Genomic DNA, 19861 nt, shown 5'->3' on the forward strand with positions numbered 1-19861 from the left:
CACTTCAAAGGAAATATGCAACACTTGCTTTCACAAATACGAAATGAGCAACCCTCGCCACATATATTTTTGAGTGCTTGGGAAGAAGGTAGAAGTATGGTATAAAGTAGTTTTACCTACAAGAGTTTTGCAATTTCAAGTTTCTGCTGCTTGTAATGCAGTCTGAAGGACATATGTCCTGCTGAATGATCCTGCCCGTCATAAGTCTCATTAATCAGAACAGTCAATCTTTTCTGCGTTTAGTTGGGGAAGAAAGGAAACAGTAGTGTCTAAACATGAACCTAGCTTCTCTCATCTTATTTGACATGCAATAATGGAAGATCTGAGACATCTATTGTTGTTTTCTATTGTAGATGCCTGTTGAGTTAAAGTTCAGAATATCTTGATTCCACCAGTTGGTTGTGCTGTACAAATTACTGTGTATAGCAGATAACTGGAACAGCAAATCTTTTCTGCATTTACTTGGGAAAGAAAAGAAAAGTTAGAGACTAAACATTAACCCAGCTTCTCTCATCTTGTCTGACATGCAAATAAAGACATCTATAATTTTTTTTTTCTTTTTGGTACGAATGTATAATGTTGTTTTTGTCATAGATGGTTGTTGAGTTAAAAAGTTCAGAATGTCCTGACTCCAGCAGTTGGTTGTCTTATGCAAATTGCTGTATATAGCATTGCAGTGTGTAAGAGGCTGTTGCATGGGAGAACTGTTATGCTGAGATATGAGGCTAGCTTTGTTTAATTTAACCTATTTTTCTTTCCACTTGTACAGCACAACAAAATTTAGATAGGATTGGGCGTAAGGTTGAGTTGGGTTCATATAGGAAGAAGTAAAGGCTTGACCTTTTCATGATCAAACCATTAGCAAGTCATTGCATTTTTAAGTACCTTCACTATATTTTGTACTGCATGCATTGTTGTTGAATGAAACCAGCTTCCTTTAGAAGGGTCTTGTAGTTGAGCTAAATGTTAAGAGCCGAACTAAACCCAAACTGATATGCCTTGTCCACTATATTAGGTGTTGGGTTACCTAGTTCTTGGTTGTTTAGTTGAGAAATCAGTTGTTTCTATTAAGTTATCGTTCCAATTAGAAGTTTACTTGTCAAAGCTGCAAAAAAGTCGAGATGGTCAAGGATGGTCAAGGATGCAAAGAATTTGAAATTTGGATATGCTATAGTTTTGCTCTTGAAATCTGTCTTTTACATTTAAACAGAAGTTCATGTGGTCAGCTTCTAGTTTATCATGGCCTGATGCTCATGAGAACCATCAAATTGGTCACAAACTTGTTGTTTTGAGCCTGTTTTTGAGCCATTATCGCACTGCATCTGTTGCATTTGTTTTTGTATGTGTCACGCCCCCGACCCGAGATTTGAATCGAGGGTAATGGCAACCGTCGCATACTCATAGAATACTTTTCCCATAAGCATGCAAGGCATCTCATCATGATATCTTCACACAAAGTTAAATATTTTTTTTTTTTAAATTATTAACAAATCAAATTTTAGTTCAAATAACAAAATCAAAACTCAGTGTTCAAAAGAAATTAACTGTCTGACAAAGTCAACACTAAAAAAAACTAAAAGTCTTGAATCAATTCTGAGAAAATCCTAAATCAATGAGCTAACTCCATCTCTAATTGCTCTCCCAACCGAAATCCCGCAGCAAGCTAATTTTCTGGATCTGTAAGAAAAACATAAAACTCATCATGAGCTAAACAGCCCAGTAAGCGGTGTATACCTTTAACTAAATAAATCAGGCAAATAATACAATACATATCGATTTACTGATATAACAAAATCAATATGTAATTTTATGAAATCATAATCATACTATCAATCATATATAAAAATTAATTTATCATAATTTCAAATTATGCTTTTCATCTTAAATTCATCAATTTCTTAAGTTTTTCTTACCAACCATGACTATGACCACATTATCTTTGTGGCAGGGTCATAATACCACATATCTGCTTGCGGTGGGCTGCGAATCATCTGGCAGCCAAGTCCTTTGGAACCGCTGGTCTTGCTGGCGGTTTGTCGCTGGTCTCTCTGGCGACATGTCGCTGGTCTCACTGGCGACATAAATCCTCAGGACAGTCAATTGCCAACGTATATGCCCCCATTGATGGGGTCCTCAACACAGTCAGGTTGTCAATTTCATATTGTCTTCCAATTTATATATTATTTTTTAAAAATAATATAAATAAATGATATTCGAGTCAAATCAATCATGTCATTCTTTGTGATCACATATCATCATAATAGTTGTTCAACAAATAACTTCAATCATAAATAATTTCTACAATTAACTTTAATCATAAATAATTTCAATAAATAATTTCAATCACAAGCATGCATTTATTTAATTCAGAATTCATAATTTATCAGATAAATTCAGTAAAAGTAAACACTACTTACCTCAAAAGAAAATTCAACTAGAAATTCTAGGAATCTCGAAAATCCTTCTCTGAACCTGATACGTCAAATATCATATTTTTTAATCAAAATTTCATCGAATTAAAAATAACTAAAATTGTTAAAATCTAATGTCCCCTCGTGGATCAACTTGATGACAGATCCAGGATTTTCGGACTAATACATGGACACCCTAATTATATTTATTTTATTATTATTATTATTATTATTATTATTATTATTATTTTTAATTCCATAAATCCTAAAAATCTAAAGAGAGAGAGAGAGCAGAGAGAGAAAATTTCTCTCTCTCCTTTCTTCTTTTTTTTTTCTTCTTTTTCTTTTCTTTTTCTTCTTTTTCTTTTCTTTTTCTTCTTTTTCTTCTTTTTTTTTTTCTTCTTCTTCTCGGCTCTTTCCACGCCGGAACAGGGGACCGGCGTCCCCTCCTTTTGCCGGGCCCTTCAGGCCGCGACCGCCATGGCGGAGGCCGGCGGTAGAGGGAGGCTGCTCCCCCGGTTATGGAGGAGCATGGCCGGCGGTCGATTGCGATTGCTGGCGTCGGAAAAATCCAAGGGAAAAGAGGCCCAAAATAGGGGTTTCTTTCCCTACCGAAAATCGGCGACACTCGTCGCCGGCAGTCACGTGCAAGGGTACGGGAGGAAAGGGAAGGAAGAGAGGAAAGGGAGGAAGACTTACCTCGGCCTCCGGTGACCCCACTGGCGAGCAATCACGGCAAGAACCAAACGGTGTCCGTGGCTCCGATCGGAAAAAACAGGGAGAAAGAGAGAGGAAGGAGGCCGATGTTCAGTTTCTAGGGAAAGGGGGGGTCTTCTTATAGAGGGCCCTAGGACTTCAAGAGGTCCTAGGACTCCCAAATTGCTTGGGTCTCGTCGGAGAAGAAGACTCCTATCGGGAGTCTTCTTCCCAATTTTTTTTCCTCTGTTTCTTTTTTTTTTTTTTTTGGGCTTGGGTCTTGACGTTATGGGCTTGAGCTATGACATTCTTCACCTCTAAAAAGAAATTTCGTCCTCGAAATTTTTCATACCTGTAGTCTCGAAGAGCTGGGGATATTTTTTCTTCATTTCTTCCTCTAGCTCCCAAGTAGCTTCTCTTTCCGAATGTCGACTCCACTGTACCTTGACATAAGGAATGTTGCGACGTCTCAGCACCTGTTTTTTACAGTCCACGATCCGTATCGGATATTCTTCATATGATAGATCTTTTCTGGCTTGTACTGATTCAAGTTCCACGATGTGATTTGGGTCTGGTAAATATTTCTTTAATATAGAAACATGAAAAACATTATGTACTCCTACAAGTGAAGGGGGTAAGGCAAGTCGATAAGCCACCTCACCAATTCTTTCCAAAATCTCAAACGGACCCACCTATCTAGGATTCAATTTGTCACGAATGCCAAATCTTGAGATTCCTTTTGAAGGAGATACTTTGAGAAATACATGGTCTCCAACTTGAAATTCTAATTTTCGTCTCCTGTTGTCTGCATAACTTTTCTGTCTGCTTTGTGCTGCCCGAAGTCGTTCTTTAATTAATTGAATCTTCTCGACTGTTTGTTGAACAAGTTCGGGACCCAATATTCTTCGCTCACCAACATCATCCCAGTGAATCGGTGATCGACATCTTCTACCATATAAAGCTTCATAAGGTGCCATACTAATGCTAGCCTGATAACTGTTATTGTAAGCGAACTCAATCAAAGGTAGATGCTCATCCTATGAACTTTTCATATCCAAAATACAGGTTCTTAACATATCTTCTAAGATCTGAATAGTTCTCTCTGACTGACCATCAATCTGTGGATGAAAAGCTGTACTGAAGTTCAATTTTGTTCCTAATGCCTTGTGTAAGCTCTTCCAAAATTATGACACAAATCTGGTGTCTCGATCCGATACGATGGTCACTGAAATTCCATATAGCCTTACAATTTCTTTCATATACAACTTTGCTAGTCTTTCCAAAGTAAATCCAACTCTAATTGGTAAAAAATGTGCAGACTTTGTCAATCGGTCCACAATCACTCAGGCTGCATCATTTTTACTGAGAGTCTTCGGTAGTCCAGTTACAAAATCCATAGTGATATGTTCCCACTTCCATACTGAAATATCCAGAGGTTGAAGTAGTCTCGCAGGTCTCTGATGTTCAGCTTTAACTTGTTGACACACCAAACATTGAGCCACGAATTGAGCGATCTCCCTCTTCATATTATTCCACCAGTACATTTTCTTTAAGTCTCTATACATCTTAGTACCTCCCGGATGAACTGTATAACCGGTTTGATGTGCCTCCTGAAGTATTTCATGCTTGAATACTGAATTATTGGGTACGCAAATCCTGTGTTCGAACCTCAACGAACCATCTTCATGTATCTTGAATTCAGATTGAACACTAGCTTCCACTGAATTCTTTATTTTCATTAGTTGTGGATCATCATTCTGGGCAACTGTAATTCTTTCAATGAGTGTTGGCTGAACTCTCATGTTGGCTAATCGTACTGTTGAGTCATATATTCGGATGTCTAATTCCAGTTTTCTTATATCCTCCAATAATTGGCTTTGATGTGTAATTAAAACTGCCAAATTTTCCACAAGATTTTCTACTAAGGGCATCAGCTGTTACATTAGCTTTTCCCAGATGATAATGGATTGTTAAATCATAATCCTTTAATAGTTCTAACCACCTTCTCTATCTCATGTTTAATTTTTTCTGTGTAAAAATGTACTTCAAACTCTTATGATCAGTAAATACTTCACACTGCGCACCATATAAGTGATGTCTCCAAATTTTTAAGGCAAAAATCACTGCAGCTAATTCCAAATCATGTGTCAGATAATTCTGTTCATATGGTTTCAATTGTCTTGAGGCATAGGCCACTACCTTATCATATTGCATCAAAACACAGTCGAGTCTCTTTTTAGATGCATCACTATATATTGTGAATCCTTCATCTCCTGTTGGTATAGTAAGGATAGGGGCTGAAACTAATCGTTATTTTAATTCTTGAAAACTTTGTTCACAATCTTCGGTCCACTCGAATTTAACCTCTTTTTGAGTAAGACGAGTCAAAGGTGCAGCTATGCGGGAGAATCCTTTTACAAATCGTCTGTAATATCATGCCATTCCCAGAAAACTTCGAATCTCAGAAATATTTGTAGGTCTGTTCCACTGCATTACAGCTTCCACTTTTGCTGGATCCACAGAAATTCCATCCTTAGATACGATGTGTCCTAAAAAGACTATTTTGTCCAACCAAAATTCACACTTCTTAAATTTGACATAAAGCTTTTCTTTTCTCAATATTTGTTGTACACATCGTAAATGTTCTTCATGCTCCAATTTGCTTCTTGAATATATCAAGATATCGTCAATAAATACGACAACAAACTTATCAAGATAGGATCTGAATATTCTATTCATTAAATCCATAAAGGCTGCTGGAGCATTGGTTAACCCAAAGGGCATTACTAAAAATTCATAATGTCCATAACGAGTTCTAAATGCAGTCTTTGGTATGTCTTCTGTTTTGATTTTTAACTGATGATATCCTGAACGAAGATCAATTTTAGAAAAGACTTGTGCACCTTGCAGCTGATCAAACAAATCATCAATTCGAGATAGGGGATACTTATTTCTGATAGTATTTTTATTCAACTCTCTATAGTCGATACAAAGTCTCATACTACCGTCCTTCTTCTTCACAAATAAGACTGGAGCTCCCCAAGGAGATACACTAGGCCTTATAAAACCTTTATCCAATAAATCCTGTAATTGATCTTTTAACTCCTTCAACTCCATAGGGGTCATTCTGTAAGGAGCTTTAGAAATCGGACTGGTATTGGGTGCCAACTCAATGGTAAATTCAATTTCTCTGTCTGGTGGTAATCCGACTAAATCATCAATGAATACATTCGAAAATTCATTTACGATAGGAATATCCTGTAACTTCAATTCATCATGTTCTTTATTCTTTATTGATACTAGGTAACCTCTACATCCCTTTCTTAGCATCTGTCTAGCTTGCACAAATGAAATAATACGTGGAGGGGTGGTTCCTGTACTTCCATCAAAACTGAAAGTTAATTCTCCCGGTATGTGAAAGTTTACTCTCTTTCCATGACAATCCGCAGAGGCATGATAAGTAGCCAGCCAATCCATTCCTAGAATGACATCGAAATCATGCATATCCAGGATCACCAAATCTGTCGGTAATTTTCTTTCTCCTATTCTGATACTACATGACTTGCACACACTTTCGGTACTCAAAATACCACCTACTGGTGTCTCAACATATAATTTGGTTTTCATAGGTTCACATACTATATCATGTTGTCTAATAAAAGTAGTGGATATAAAGGAGTGTATAGCACCAGAATCAAACAAAACTGAAGCATGAATACCAGATACAGGAATGGTACCTGTCACCACAGCATTGGAGGCCTGAGCATCCTGTTGTGTGAGTGCATAGATCCTTCCTTGAGTTTTCGGCCTTTGACCTCCGTCCTTTGCTTGTGTTGATCTATTTTCATCCATCTGGGGGCAATCTGCAATCTTGTGTCCTTTCTGTCCACATTTAAAATACGAACCAGTATTCCATAGGCAATTAGAAGACTCATGCTCTCTTCGGCCGCATCTCGAACATCTAGCTGTCTCATTCTCACGATTCTTATCAATTGCTGGCTTCTTTGTTGGACCTTTATTGTTCTGATTTCGTCTTTGAGTTCCACTAAACCTATTTCTCTTCTTCTGATTTCGTTCTCGGTCCGCATGAGCTTCATTAACTTCTCTCTCAATTATTAGAGCTTTGTTCACAACTGAGGTATAGGTAGTTAGCTCATAGGGTACAACTTGTTTTCTGATTTCTGTCTTCAGTCCCATTTCAAATTTGTATACTCTGTCTTGTTCAATCTCAACTAATCTTGGAACAAACTTGGCTAACTCTGTGAATTTAGCTTCATATACTGCAACGGATCTGTTCTCCTGTTTCAGGTGAATGAACTCCTGCTCTTTCTGTATTCTGACACTTCGGGGGAAATACTTATCAAAGAATTCGTCTCGGAATCTCTCCCAAGTGAGTGGTATCCTATCGTGCTCATATTTTTGTTCCAGTATACGCCACCAGTTGTATGCCTCGCCTTGTAACAGATATGCTGTGAAGCGGATCTTCTCTTCATCGTGACATTCTTGCACGGCGAAGGCCTTCTCCATTTTCATAATCCAGTTATCTGCTTCCAGTGGCTCGATGGTCCCTTTGAAGGCTGGAGGGGCTAGCTTCTTAAATTCGACGATATTATTTCTCTACATCGGATGTTCTCCATGTCCAGGTGTTGGTGGAAAATGCTGACGGGGCTGTGCATGTTGTTGTTGAAGTAATTGTTGCTGTGTTTGAACTACTCCGATCAGAGTTTGCAGTAGTTGAGTCATGTTCGGCTCCTCCTGTACTGTCGGAGTATTATCGGTAGGATCAAAGATTCTCTCCTACTGAGTTGTGCCGCTGTTTAATTGGGGAGTATTATCGTCAAGTGGATTTGATGTCCCTCCTACCGCTCCTTGAGTATTCTTCGTTCGTCGTGGAGGTATATTGACCTATGATAAATTTGAGATAACAACTTATCCTTAATAGGGTTATAAACTTACTTGAGACAGGTCAGCTCATAATCATCATAACTAACCTTTCAATTTCCTAATGTCTACCCATCACTCGCTCACTCTATTTTACATGTCTCTATCTATCTACTTATGCTCTGATATCATATTAATTGTCACGCCCCCGATCCGAGATTTGAATCGAGGGTCATGGCAACTGTTGCATACTCATAGAATACTTTTCCCATAAGCATGCAAGGCATCTCATCATGATATCTTCACACAAAGTTAAATAATTTTTTTTTTTAAATTATTAACAAATCAAATCTTAGTTCAAATAACAAAATCAAAACTCAGTGTTCAAAAGAAATTAACTGTCTGACAAAGTCAACACTAAAAAAAACTAAAAGTCTTGAATCAATTCTGAGAAAATCCTAAATCAATGAGCTAACTCCATCTCTAATCGCTCTCCCAACCGAAATCCCGCAGCAAGCTAATTTTCTGGATCTGTAAGAAAAACATAAAACTCATCATGAGCTAAACAGTCCAGTAAGCAGTGTATACCTTTAACTAAATAAATTAGGCAAATAATACAATACATATCGATTTACTGATATAACAAAATCAATATGTAATTTCATGAAATCATAATCATACTATCAATCATATATAAAAATCAATTTATCATAATTTCAAATTATGCTTTTCATCTTAAATTCATCAATTTCTTAAGTTCTTCTTACCAATCATGACTATGACCACATTATCCCTGTGGCAGGGTCATAATACCGCGTATCTGCTTGCGGTGGGCTGCGAATCATCTGGCAGCCAAGTCCTTTGGAACCGCTGGTCTCGCTGGCGGTTTGTCGCTGGTCTCTCTGGCGACATGTCGCTGGTCTCGCTGGCGACATAAATCCTCAGGACAGTCAATTGCCAACATATATGTCCCCATTGGCGGGGTCCTCAACACAGTCAGGTTGTCAATTTCATATTGTCTTCCAATTTATATATTATTTTTTAAAAATAATATAAATAAATGATATTCGAGTCAAATCAATCATGTCATTCTTTGTGATCACATATCATCATAATAGTTGTTCAACAAATAACTTCAATCATAAATAATTTCTACAATTAACTTTAATCATAAATAATTTCAATAAATAATTTCAATCACAAGCATGCATTTATTTAATTCAGAATTCATAATTTACCAGATAAATTCAGTAAAAGTAAACACTACTTACCTCAAAAGAAAATCCAACTAGGAATTCTAGGAATCTCGAAAATCCTTCTCTGAACCTGATACGTCAAATATCATATTTTTTAATCAAAATTTCATCGAATTAAAAATAACTAAAATTGTTAAAATCTAATGTCCCCTCATGGATCAACTTGACGACAGCATCCAGGATTTTCGGACTAATACATGGACACCCTAATTATATTTATTTTATATTTATTTTATTATTATTATTATTATTATTATTATTATTTTAATTCCATAAATCCTAAAAATCTAAAGAGAGAGAGAGAGAGCAGAGAGAGAAAGTTTCTCTCTCTCCTTTCTTCTTTTTTTTTTCTTCTTTTTCTTTTCTTTTTCTTTTCTTTTTCTTCTTTTTCTTCTTTTTTTTTTTTTCTTCTTCTCGACTCTTTCCACGCCGGAACAGGGGACCGACGTCCCCTCCTTTTGCCGGGCCCTTCAGGCCGCGACCGCCACGGCGGAGGCCGGCGGCAGAGGGAGGCTGCTCCTTTTTTCCCCCGGTTATGGAGGAGCATGGCCGGCGGTCGATTGCGATCGCCATCGACCGCCGGCGCCGGAAAAATCCAAAGGAAAAGAGGCCCAAAACAGGGGTTTCTTTCTCTACCGAAAATCGGCGACACTCGTCGCCGGCAGTCACGTGCAAGGGTACGGGAGGAAAGGGAAGGAAGAGAGGAAAGGGAGGAAGATTTACCTCGGCCTCCGGTGACCCCATCGGCGAGCAATCACGGCAAGAACCAAATGGTGTCCGCGGCTCCGATCGAGAAAAACAGGGAGAAAGAGAGAGGAAGGAGGCCGATGTTCGGTTTCTAGAGAAAGGGGGGGTCTTCTTATAGAGGGCCCTAGGACTTCGAGAGGTCCTAGGACTCCCAAATTGCTCGGGTCTCGCCGGAGAAGAAGACTCCTATCGGGAGTCTTCTTCCCAATTTTTTTTCCTCTGTTTCTTTTTTTTTTTTTTTTTTGGGCTTGGGCTTGGGCTATGACAGTATGTCACTTAGAATTTTATTTTATTTTATTTTTTGAGCAAGCTGGTGGGAGTACATCTCACTTTTCATTGAAGTAATGAAATGAGGAAACAGGTATATGGATCCATTTTAGAAGTCAAACCCAGCATCAAAAATATAGAATTTACCAGTCTCTGAAGAATCTCATAGTCACTCCCCTCCAATTTCAGCTCTCGGCTAGAGATTCCAATAATAAAACTTTATCATCATAAGCTGTGCCATTAACTTATAACATTGCATTAATTGAGTGTTCTTTTGCTGGAACTTGAAATGAAGGAAAACTTAAAAGCTTTAAATAAAAATTTTGGATGGAGTAAACTGCTGCACAAGGTCTAGGTAGTTGATTTGCTGCAGTATTTTTTATTTCTGCATGTTCAATATGTTAACTGGAATATCTGTCTCCTGCCTTGTATTGCTGAAGAGTCAAAATTGAACTCAAAATCTCTTCACCTGCTTTGAAGTTAGTATTTGGATTTTGGACTCAATTTGAAACTGACTTTTCATTTTCTATGGGATAGGATAAGTGATGGAGTTACCTCACTTTGTGATATAGGGAGTGTTAGATATATCAATAGCAGGTGTAGCATCATTTCTGTTGCCAAGTGGGTCCATCAGTCACTTTTAGTAGTAGTTGGGCAAGGCAGGCATTTCAGATGCATGCTGTGGACTAATTGACATGAGAATGCATATTCTAGTACTTCATGCAAAAATAGCACAATCAAAAAGTTGGGTGGAGACAGCTTTGAGAGACATGTTATGGGGTGAATCAGTTTTATTTTCACCCTCAAAGATGATATGTCTATTAAAATATGTGAATGTTTTGATGCTGCCATTGTTTTATAATTTTCAGTAAGTTGGAACTGCATTATGTAGTTTTACCCGGGATCCGCAGAATGAATTTCATTTCAAAAAGAATTTTGGTAAATATAGAGTAGTGATACAAAGAATGTAATACCTCCCTATGTCACTATATAATCTTTATTGGATGACAATTATTGTGATGTTAAGTTGTTCATCTACAATTTATGCTATCAATTAACTTGTCCATTGTTTTAAGATGAATCATTTGCTTCAGATTTGAATGCTTTTGTTAGTGCTAGTTGTTGCGGTCAAGGATTTGTGGCTTGGATGGATGGGATGGGTTGTTTCTCTGTGCTCGCCGGCACGAGGTATTATCCGCTTTGACCTAGGCCTATGCCAGGTGCCATGTTGGGCCTTATTGTTTTGTCCTTTAAAAGGCATCTCGTTGGAGGAAGAGAAGGCTTCGATCTCATATAAGCCTGAGTCTTGCTTGACTTACAGCCGATATGGGACTAAAGGCGCCATCCTTCCACAACACTAGTAATGGGTCGGATTTAGGTCTTGGATCCGAACACATATTCAGTAATCTAGATCTATATCCAATCCTTAGAAAGATTGGTGGTTTCTTTACAAGTTTCAATATTTGAATTTGAACCTCCTAAGAAGGTACCATGCTTGAATTTCTTTTCCCCCCAAAGGTACTTTTAAATCCCATTGTTACCACAAAATCTAGTTGCCATTTTTAATGTGAAATAAATTATGTTTGATTTTGAAAGATACACACTTATAGTGGAAAATAGATAGACGGATAGATAGATAGATAGAAAGAGACTGCTTAATGTGATGCATCTAATATGGCTGTTAATTACCAAATCTCATTGTTGTAAAGCTACACAGAATCAAAGAACATGGACTGACAGGTTAGTCACAAGCTCACTACCTTGTAGTTAAATGCCTGCTCTTTTAATGAAAATGGCCAACAACCTCTTTTTTGCTTGTTTCAAGTTGGATTTGGGTCATGTGAACTGTCATTGCATTGTTATTGTGTTTTAGTTTTAGTATCAAATTTTCTTAGGTTGTTAGTGGGTCAGAGTTCTACGATGTAATTCTTATTGTATATTACTATAATGTTATTTACTGGCGTATCCGTTGGAGCCACTGTCAATTGATTAATAGTAGTTGCTATCAATTGATTATTACTATTATACTGTTATTTTTCTATAAAATTCTCGGGTTGTTAGAGGGATCTAAGCAACAGTTAGTGAGAGAGAAGATAGAAGAGAGGAAGAGAGAGCAAGGGAGATGAAGCAAAGAAGGAAGAAGGCCTCACATTGTTATCATTTGTTATTATTCTTCTATTTGCTTGCTTATTTGTTGGAACGAACTTATGTTAATTGTCATTATACTGTTATTTTTTGTCTTGCTAGGGTTTTGATTAAATGCTAGATGTGTTGATGTCAAGATTTTAATTATTGGTACTAAATCATATTCTTTACTTAATTATAGAAAAGTCGGGATAAAAGGGCAAAAGTCCTAACAAGCTTGCACCATTGAGGTAAATTGATCATTCTCTATTACTTTTTCATATTTATTTGTTTTGTATTCAAATTATATTAATAAATTGAAAACTCTATTTATAGAAAGAAAATGAGATTATCTTGAAGAGTTCAAGATGGTCACATAAAACTGAGATGGCACACAGAACACTTATTAGTAAAAATCTATCTAAGATGGTGGGTAAAATTATTTTAGGGATCGAATTTTGGAAGATTTCTATTGATTTTGTAAGTGCGAAATGAGTCGTTGATTCGACTGATGGACTGTAAGTTATTGGTGATATTATTGATTCAACAATTGCATGGCCTTCTATTTTTACATGTGTTACAGTTTCTTACCTATCTTTTTTATTAATTTTTATTATTCTTATATTATTTTCTTATGTGCTAATTATATTTTTCTTTCTTTTTTTTTTACAGATTGAACTTGCCTAGATGCAAAGCTCCTAATCATTATGTACGTAGTCTTTTTTTTTTTTTAAATTTTGTCTACTTGGGATAATAGATTCTCTTACCAAAATCCTAAAGGATGTCTATAACTTTGTTAAAAAAATTTATACTTTCATCATTGTTAATTTTGTTACATGGAAGCTCTTCTTATTGTAAACTTTTATTTGCTTTATAAAGGAGTAACCAAGGTTCGCTGTACCGGTACCGGTCGGCGTGCCGGTGCCGGACTGGTATGGTACGGTACCGGTACCGTACCGTACCGACATACGGTACGTCCCGACGTACCGGTCCGGTACCGGTACATAATTTTTTTTGATTTTTAATTTTTTTTTTGATTTTTAAAATTAATAATTGATAAATACAACCTTAATATGGCATTATATTGCATATTATTGACATATTTGGGTTCAATTTGGAGTTAGGTTGCGGTACAAAGATTCTTGATCCAAAATTTCAAACATATATTTATTTACATTATATTTCAACTATGTCATCTTAAAACTAAAGAAAAAATATATAAAATACGCATTAAAATGTATCTAAATATTTAAGTACAAAGCCAAATAACTGATATACGAATCTTAAGATGTACTTTGCATTTAATTTTTTGTCGAGTGTCTGTGATGCTCGTAGATATCTGGATCATCAACATAGTTTGAAGGGACATCAGTCCAACCCTCTAGCCAAGCTGCACCGTACTCTCGAATATTCATCATCCCATAAGGCATCCTCTCTGGATTGTAAGACATCTCAGACCTCTCGCTAAAATTCTGACTCTGAGAAGTATCCTCGAGATGATGATACGGTTGTGGAGGAGCCCATCCAAATATGCCAGTAGCAAAATCTGATCCCGAAGCTGCTCCAGGCTGCATAGGGTAGTAACCACTAGAAGATGATGCCTCGGATACACCATATGCATATGGATCATAAAGTGACTGTGGATAATAGGATCCATAATGCAAGGATGATCCAGATACATCCATGGATCCTACTCCACATGCAAGATCGTCCGCAGCTGCATCATGTGTTGGACGACCTCTAGGAGCCCGTCGTCTATATGAAATCGGCTCCCCACGATCTCTACCGACTCGTTCACCATGATCCCTATCTTGTGTGACATGCGTAAACTGAGACTCACCGGTGAATCGAATATCATCCTGTGGCTGTCTCATAAACGGTGGTCTCCTGTCCTCTAGTTCCTCCCTGATCATCAGATCCATGGCTACTACTACCAGTATCATCATCACTATCCCTGGTGTCCGTATTTGAACCAGATCGCTCCTGTATTCTCGAGAGTGGTGTACGTGCAACTGTCTTTTCCTTTCCCCCCTTGTGCCCTTCTGTGACTGAGTTTCCTGTGATTGGGAGGATGGATGCCTTCTTGCTGGCTGTCGGGAGGAACGTCTATACATCTCTCGCTCGAATCTCTGGAAAGATGTATCAGATAGCGAGTCATGTGATGAATGAGTCCCTTGTGTCCCCTCAGACTGTGGCTGATCAGCTGGAACCCTATGTGGAATATTTTTTTCTGTCCATTGCCCTGGATCCACCCTGATCTCCCTTGCCACAACACTGGCTGGTCGTGGAGGGGATCCTGGCTCATCAAGCTCTGGCTCCTGCTGCTGACCTGCAAGCCATCCGATGATCGGATCGTCATCCTCGTCGGCATAATCATCCAGCGTCGGATCAGTGTACTTCAACTGAACTTCCTCCTGAATACATTTTAGACTCAACCTCAGATTGTAGTGAACATATACAAGATCGTCGAGGTATTTTTGTGTCAGATGATTTCTCTGTTTGCTGTGGATAAAGGCAAAAGTGGACCAATTACGCTCACAGCCACTAGCAGAGACCGTCTGAGAAAGAATACGAACAGCCATATGTCTCAAATTTTCTGTTGATGTTCCAAAACGAATCGACCATTCAGCTACAAAAGTAAAATTATATATCAAATTTGATGATATTATTAAGCAAAATTACATATCAATCTACATTGCTCATTATTGATATGTAATTTACCTGGATTCATCTGCTTTTTGCTTACGACAGCTGATGGGACTCCAAAACTGTCTGATTCCTCTCTAAACTGTTTCATCTGAAATAAAATATATTTATTATTTATAAATATATCAGATCGAATTCAGTTGAATAATTACATCTATTTTAAACTAGCATACCTCTTGCAGACACAACGACGCGATTTTTGGATCGGGCACCATCTTATATATGACATTGTGAAGAGTAGCAAGAAGCTCGCTATCCATATCTATCCCCGGAATAGTATACTGAAATCTCGGATTCAAGTAATATGCTGCAGATAAATTTCAAGACTGATTAAGCACAATTTTATTTTCATGCTTCGAAAAAATATTTTAAAATATTCTTAAATCCAAACTTACTAGCTAGATGCAAATCTCTGCCCATCTGATAGTCCCAACGGCGCTCAATAATGTTAATGAATTCTTAAGTAGTTTGAATCATTCTAAACATGATTCCCAAACTCTGATTTTTTTCGTAAAATTTAATTTAATATTTTTTAATTTTTAAATAAATAAATATTTAAAAATATTTAAAAAATATATAATTAATGAAAATTAATAATTTTGGTGTCATCGTGTAGATCTTCCAAAGATTTATCACATATAATTAAATCATCCCAAAATCACAAGATTTTGACATGATTTTCTCTTATTTTCATTCTTTCTCATTCTTATCCTATTTTTAACAACAAAAATTAAAAAAAAAATATTTACTAAGAAAATAACATATTATCTTACCTCCGGCCAAAGATCAGCCTCTCCTCGAACCACTCCTGCAATTTGACGAAATTTTTTTCTTTTTTTCTAATTTTTTGAAGGTCTCAACGGTTTCGTTGAGACCTTTGGACCCTCGGGAGTTCTCTGAGACATCTCAGAGAACTCCAAAGCAGGTAAGGCTTTTTATGCCTCCCCCCCCTCCCCCCTCGTCTCTTTTGGCACATGGGGTATCGGTACGGTTCCGTTCACATCGAACCGGACCATACCGTCCGGTTTTGGACGGTATGGAAGCGAACCGGACCGAACCGCTCAGTTCGGTACCGGTTCGGGCTGTTTCTCGAAAAAAAGGTCCGAACCGGACTGTTTGAGCGCCGGTCCGGCTCGGTACGCCCCGTACCGGGCGGTTCGGTCCGGTACGGCGAACACTGGGAGTAACTGATTCTAATGATTATGTGAAAGTTGAATTCAAAATTTTGATTAATTATTTATTTTCAGTATATCGTATGGCTTTAAGATATAACTGAAAAGAGGAGTACTGTGTATGTTTGTATTCAAGTTATGAGATTATATATTTTTTAAAAAAATAATATATAATATATTACCAGCAGTCATATTTGTTGTTAAAAGATTGTTGCCAGCGGTCATATTTGCTACTAAATATGTATTCTCAATGATCAAAGTGCTGCTAAATATACATTCCTAGCAGTTAAAATCATTTCTATAAGACTAAAATTTTTCTAGCGGTTAAAATTCTTACGACTAGAAATGCTGCTAAAACACTCCCAACAGAAAAGTTTCTCAATTTTTTTCCAGCAGTTTTGATTGTTGGGATGTGTTTTGTTTTTCCAACGGTCAATACTGAAACCGTTGGCGAAAGTTCCACATTTCCCAATGGTCATAATTACTGGTGAAAGTCTTTTTTTTTTTTTTTTTTCAACGGTCATGGTTGCTGGTAAAAGCTTGAAATACAACAGTGATGATAGCTTCGCTAGCGGCATAGCAGCGGCCACTGCTACATCTTTTCCCAACAGTTTTTCTTGGTTTTATCAGTGATTTTGACCACTGCTAAAATCCTTATATCTCGTAGTGGAAATTTAACCTTTCTAAACCACCCCAAAGAGTATATAAATCAACTAGAAGATGTATTAGTATTTCCAAAAATGCGCTGGTTGTGGGTTTCTGAAGAGATTTATTCTTTGTAAAACTTCCTCTGTTGCTTCTGTTCATGTTCTTCTATAAGCTCTTATTTGGCCTTTTTATTTGTTTCCCTTTGGTGGTTTCACGATGGATTAGTGTGGCAAACATTTATATGATAAGCAGCTGAACATGGAGCAATTCTTTGCTTTTATGCAGACTATACAAGTTAACTCTTTCAACGGATATAATTATTTAACAGTTACAGGAGATGTCTGCTTTGAAATTTTCTTGCAGAGTATTCAGGTGAAACCAACAATTTCAGGACAAGGAATTTTTGAGAATTTATGTGTTTTCTAAATCGGTATAGGAGATGCCCGCTTTGATTGTTTGGGATCTTCTTTACCTTATAATTCATTAGTCTTCACATTTCTTTGTAATTTTTTTCGTCAACGTTGAATAAATTTCGTTCAATCTCATCTCACATAATATATAGCCAGAATACATGCTTGTTTGTTGGTCATTGTCTATTGAATTTCCAATATCTTCAGTTGGAGGTTGTTAATAATTACACGTTATATTGCTATGTTTAAATGGTTGTTGAGATAGTGTTTTTCTTCTTTCTACAGGTTTTACAAATCATAATATTTTTGGTTTTTGTTCTAGCTCAGTCGTCAAAGGGGGGTGGTTCCATATCAAGTCAATATTTTAACTACGTTAATTGTCTATTCTTCTGCTAATGCAAAGCTGTCTTGTATAATTGAACTCACATGCCTGAGATGTGCTTATTGAAAGAAATATGCACAAACTCTGTCCATTTGTCAGGATATATGCAAGCAATAGTAACATTATCATATACTTTCAAGGGGAGCAAATTTCTGTGCCATAAGTGTATGCTCCTTCTCATGAATTCTTGAAACTATCGAGTTAAGATTTGAAGATTGCTTGCGTTCACTCTTCTCCCCTTGAGTTGATTTTTAGGTCCAATCATGATCAACGGTCGTGTCTAGAATTTTAATTTAGAACGGACATAAGTAAGACAGGTCATGGTATGGGTTCGGATTGCTGGACCTGGCCCATGTCACATCCACAAAACCCATAAGAGAGCTGACCATAAAAATCCCGAAGGAGTCCATAAGCGATGATTATTCCCAAAAGAACAACACATTCCTCCAAAAAGGAATTTGTCATGAGATTTTTCTTTTCTTTTATTTTTTCTCAATTTTAAATTTAGGTCTCTTTCATGAGTTATTTGCTGATTAAGACTCAGATTGGATAGAATTAGGCATGTTTAATGTTTGTGCCCACGATATGATTCTCTTAAAAGGGCTTGCAAGAAGAGTTTAAGGGGGTGTTTAGTTGGAGGGAGCTGAGGCCTAGAATGAGATTGGAAATAAGTTTTCCCATTCCAAATATTTGGTTGAAAAGATTCTCATTTCGATTTCGATTCTAGAGTGGTACGGAAATGACCCAAATCCCCTAAAACTCAATCCTGATGCTCTTCAAAGGATTCAAATTTTCATTTTGATTCCGATCTTGATTCCCATTCTAGTCATGAACTAAATATTTTGAGAAATATAGCTATTTTGATCCTCATTTCAATACATTTTAATTTTAATTTCGATTCCAGATGCAAATCAAATACTACCAAAATACTTTTACCCCATCACTTTGTTATTATCTCTTTGATAACATGGGCATACAATCAAAAGGATCTCAATAGATTTTCCAAACCAGTGATAAAATAAAACATCCTAATTATCAATACATAACCAAGTTAGACTATATATAAAGATTTAGACGAGGATGCCTCTGGAAACCTTTTGGGTACAAATACTTTTCAAACATAAAAAATGTAAGACTATTAAGAGTATTTTTATTTGCTAATCCTCGGTCCACCTCTTTTATGGGTGTGGTTTAGATCCTCCATGCAGTAGAGACTTATGTTCCATCATATTTAAAATCTATTTATGTGGTGCTTTAATTACAATCTATCCATGCCATTTCTTGGTAGCAGCAAACTCATAGGCCAAGCCCCCTTAAGTGTTTTAAGCATGGATCCTTGTTATGTTCAAGCAGCACGATAGGATATGGTACATCTATGGATGGCTGCCATTACAGGATGGATGGCCATGTATGAATATGGGCCATGCGGTATATGGTCAATTTGAAGATCCTTATGCCACAGGAGTCGACTGATGGTTTCTTGACTCTTGTTCAAGAATCAACTTGTGGGAAATCTCGAGTTGATCCTTTTTAGGAGTCGACTCGAGCATTTTCTTGAATTGATCTTTAGGTCGAGAACAGGATATTTAACTCGAGTCATCTCATAGCCAAACCTATCTTTTTTTTTTTTTTCAAGCCAAAGTCCTGTTCTAATCTCTCTATCTTTCTTTGCCCTAACTCCACTCTCTTTAAATCCTCCTTGAGGTCTCCTTTGTTCCTCCATGGCTCCCAAGAAGCAGCTGACATATAGATTGAAGCAGCCTTGAATGAGTCGCCCATTGGTTAGGCTCCACTATCTGGGACTCGAATCCTTGAAAGTAAAATCAAGGACAAAGCCGACCCAAGCCAAGTAGCTAGGCATGGACAACCACAGGCACCTGTCTCTCCTCCTTCACCGGCTTCATCTTCTCCGATCAACATACTGCTTTCATCCAGGATAGTGACAAAAAGGAGAAAGGTAGATTTTGGATTTCTTGAGAAGAAGAACTTTGAAATTGGAAGAAGATTAAGAGTCTTAGATGGGAATTCATGGTTCTCTAGACCTACTTACCTAATCTTATCTATTGAGAGAGTTCTATGGAAACATCAAGCTAGGATGCACCCTCAAAATGCCTACCCAAGAGAACACAACAGATCATATTGATGAGAGGAGGATAGGACC

At 37.2% G+C, this 19861-nt stretch overlaps 1 long non-coding RNA gene across 2 annotated transcripts in view; it reads left to right on the forward strand.

Moving 5' to 3' along the window:
* LOC140857572 (uncharacterized) overlaps positions 1-17849 on the forward strand; it is a 20968-nt gene extending 3119 nt beyond the window's left edge. Inside the window, exons 2-4 of one of the 2 annotated variants that reach the window (XR_012141042.1) lie at positions 12585-12633; positions 12719-12811; positions 17604-17849. This is a non-coding gene — a long non-coding RNA (uncharacterized lncRNA). Of the gene's footprint in view, positions 1-12584; positions 12634-12718; positions 12812-17193; positions 17464-17603 lie in introns of those variants that run through there. The other variant, XR_012141041.1, reaches the window with a different exon arrangement.
* The last annotated feature ends 2012 nt before the right edge of the window (positions 17850-19861 follow it).

This window comes from Elaeis guineensis, chromosome 4 (genome assembly GCF_000442705.2).
Source record: "Elaeis guineensis isolate ETL-2024a chromosome 4, EG11, whole genome shotgun sequence".
Taxonomy (NCBI): domain Eukaryota; kingdom Viridiplantae; phylum Streptophyta; class Magnoliopsida; order Arecales; family Arecaceae; genus Elaeis; species Elaeis guineensis.